General features: G+C 44.0%; 1 long non-coding RNA gene across 3 annotated transcripts; it reads left to right on the top strand.

Annotated features, from left to right (window-relative positions):
* The first annotated feature begins 339 nt into the window (after window positions 1-339).
* On the top strand, window positions 340-2,239 carry LOC121602733. 3 transcript variants are annotated; one of them, XR_006006481.1, is made up of 5 exons: window positions 340-449; window positions 512-606; window positions 688-1,700; window positions 1,967-2,117; window positions 2,191-2,234. It is a non-coding gene; the product is annotated as an uncharacterized LOC121602733 (long non-coding RNA). The 3 variants fall into 3 exon arrangements; XR_006006480.1 differs by having other exon boundaries at window positions 688-2,114; window positions 2,191-2,239; XR_006006479.1 differs by having other exon boundaries at window positions 688-2,117.
* The last annotated feature ends 552 nt before the right edge of the window (window positions 2,240-2,791 follow it).

Genomic DNA, 2,791 nt, shown 5'->3' with positions numbered 1-2,791 from the left:
GTGCCGCTGCTGATGAGACCATTCGATGCCCCTGCCAACTTGAGGGTGAAGAAGCCTATTAAAACAGCGTAGGAGAACGTCTAACACTAATCTAATATTTTTTTAAATTTGAACCTGTTTGGTCGCTTGAAGGACATTCTAAGCATTATGTAACAAAGTTTATATAGGCGGTAAAAGATTTTTTAAGGCCCCCCCTATGACAATCGAAGCAGCCCTGACAAGAAAAACGAGATAGTGTGCGGTTGATCGGTCATGCAATCTGTCAAATTTTCAAAAAATACAGTTTGTTTACATTTTGAACCGAACGATAGCTCTCACGATGTACAACGGCGAATGATTAAAAAAGGCTACTTCGGTGATGAAAATGTTGTGTGTAATGTGTACAATAAACAGCCTAAAAATTATAAATGGTGGTAGAATCGACTTCGCACGCCTGAAAGCCGTTTAGGGTAAGTAAAGCATAGCTAATGTTTGTAATATTAAATCAATTAAAGCGGTATTTTCTATGCAGCTGTTGTGCAACCGTGTTGAGCCGGCGATAGTTAGAAAGAGGGAAGAAAGAATGCCCGCAATCAAACTAAACGATGTTTGATCATGGAAAACAAGGTAAGTTGATAATGAACGTAATCCGCACGGTATCAAAAACTCCTCGCGTTTATTTTTTTAACCACTGGTTTTTTTCTATAGTTAAAAAGCATACAAAGCTCGCTCGCCGTTGGACGCTTGGACAATTACTTTTACAATCATTCGGTGATCAGTTTGCGAAACGTCTTGCCGCACGCCTGGTACAGGCCCTTCTTGTCCGCGTCGGTATCGATCGTGGACTGATCGTTCGGCAGCGTCAGCATCATCACCTTCATCTGCGGGTAGTTGTGGTACGGCACAGTTCCGGTCGCCATCTCGATCGCGGTAATGCCGAACGACTAGAAGCCGTATCCGTGGTCCCGCTCCATCTCCTCCGGCGCCATCCAGCACGACGTGCCGATAAACGTGTGGTACACCTTCTGCCGCGACATGTCTCCATCGGTGGCGAGCCACGCGCTCATCCGCTATATTTAAGGAGCCGTCGTCGCCGGGCAGTATGATGGCCACCTTGATGTCCACGTAATGAGCAATGCGAAATGTGCACTCAATTGGCAAGCGCACAGCAAGATCCAGCAAACGTTACCGACAGTCTTTGTCGCCGTGAAAATGCTTCTAATGCACGGGTGAGTTGCATTATAACTACAAGCATACGTTTTTTTTTCCTTTCTTTAGTTTCAGCTAATGCCAGACGAACGATCGAATGACTGTTGCTTCGGAAGGGAGGTCGTATTACAGATAGCGGTGTAGTGTTGTGATATAGTGATTGTGTGTACATTTAAGGTGTAAAGGGTGATTAATGCTAGTAACGTTGTGTAATGTTATGCAGAACAAAATGCAGCATAAATGGCGATGAGCCAGCATTGTTCTAAGGTGCCGGATGTTATACGTTAGAGCCGTTCTTTGTGGTGTGATGTGTTAACCACCTTGCTGCCAGTTATTAGGATTAGGATTAAACCAGTATTAGGATTAGGATATAATTAGGATTTAAACCAGTGCCGTTGAATAAAATGGTGTACAACAGGTTAGAAAACATTCGGTGTATTTTGTTTTTGTTTTTTTAAAGCTCTTTCGATTACCTATTACGGAAGCAAATATGTTTCACTAATGTGCAAAAGGTAAGGAATTAGTGATCGCGTTGGTAGGTAATTGCTCGTTTACGGTGTTTCTCCATTTGTATTTATTGTTTCTCGCCCGCTGTGTTTGCTTCCCCATTTCTCATAATGGTGCGTACGTTTCATTAACAATGTGCATTAGATGGTGATGTTACATGATAAGTAAATGTTGAGCGTGTTGGCGGGTTTAAAAAAAATATTTTACTTGTCCTGCTCCGTTGGTTGTCTGGTTGTCTGGCTGGCTGGCTGGCTGGCTGGTTGGATGGCAGAATGGCTCACTGGCTGGTTAGTGCAGACTATGATCGGATGCGCATTTCCCTACGCCGCAGTGCCGGGTGCATCATACGTCGGTGTTGGGTTGCTGTTACTGGGCCGAGCGGATGCGCGTGCACACGTGGGAATAAACGACACGCAACCGTGGTGATATCACAGAAAGTATATATTTTGTTCTATTTCATCATAAAAAATTCTTGCCATTAATTTCTCTTTTTAGGTATTTTATATTGCATCGGTACGATTATCGTGTTCAAAGGCTTTTTCGAGAAATGACAATACATAAATCGGTTAGTTCGTTTGTATCGGTTTCTCAAACCCCTGCAAGCAATGGTCAATCATTTCAGTCTTAAACTTTTGACGAACGTAAGTATAAAAAAACACCTTAATGGATTGATATGTTCAATTCCTACTCATGGCCTACTCATTTTCATTTGGTTGTAAAAATACTGCCTATACATTGTTTCATTTTGGTTTTCTCCCTCTCCATCTATCTCTTGATAGGAATGCCTGGTCGCTAGCTGCAGCTTCCCATCAATGTAGGCACACGATCTTCGAGATTTTACTTCACCTGATCTAGCCATCGCACTCGCTGTGCTTCCTCGCTTCTAGTACCGAACTGAGAGCCGCTCGAACACCTAGCTGCTGGGGCACGAGGCTGCCTTCTTCACAACATGCTCCAGCCATCGCAAACAGCCATGTCCGGTGCGCCATATGGCTTCAGTAAGCTCGTGGATAATCATTCGCATCCACACCCCATGCTCGAATTCACCGCCAAAGATGATCCGGAGGATGCGTCGGCCATTGTGTTTCGCCGCTGT

The sequence above is a fragment of the Anopheles merus genome, unplaced genomic scaffold (assembly GCF_017562075.2).
Source record: "Anopheles merus strain MAF unplaced genomic scaffold, AmerM5.1 LNR4000595, whole genome shotgun sequence".
Taxonomy (NCBI): domain Eukaryota; kingdom Metazoa; phylum Arthropoda; class Insecta; order Diptera; family Culicidae; genus Anopheles; species Anopheles merus.
This window is presented reverse-complemented; position numbering and strand designations above follow the sequence as displayed.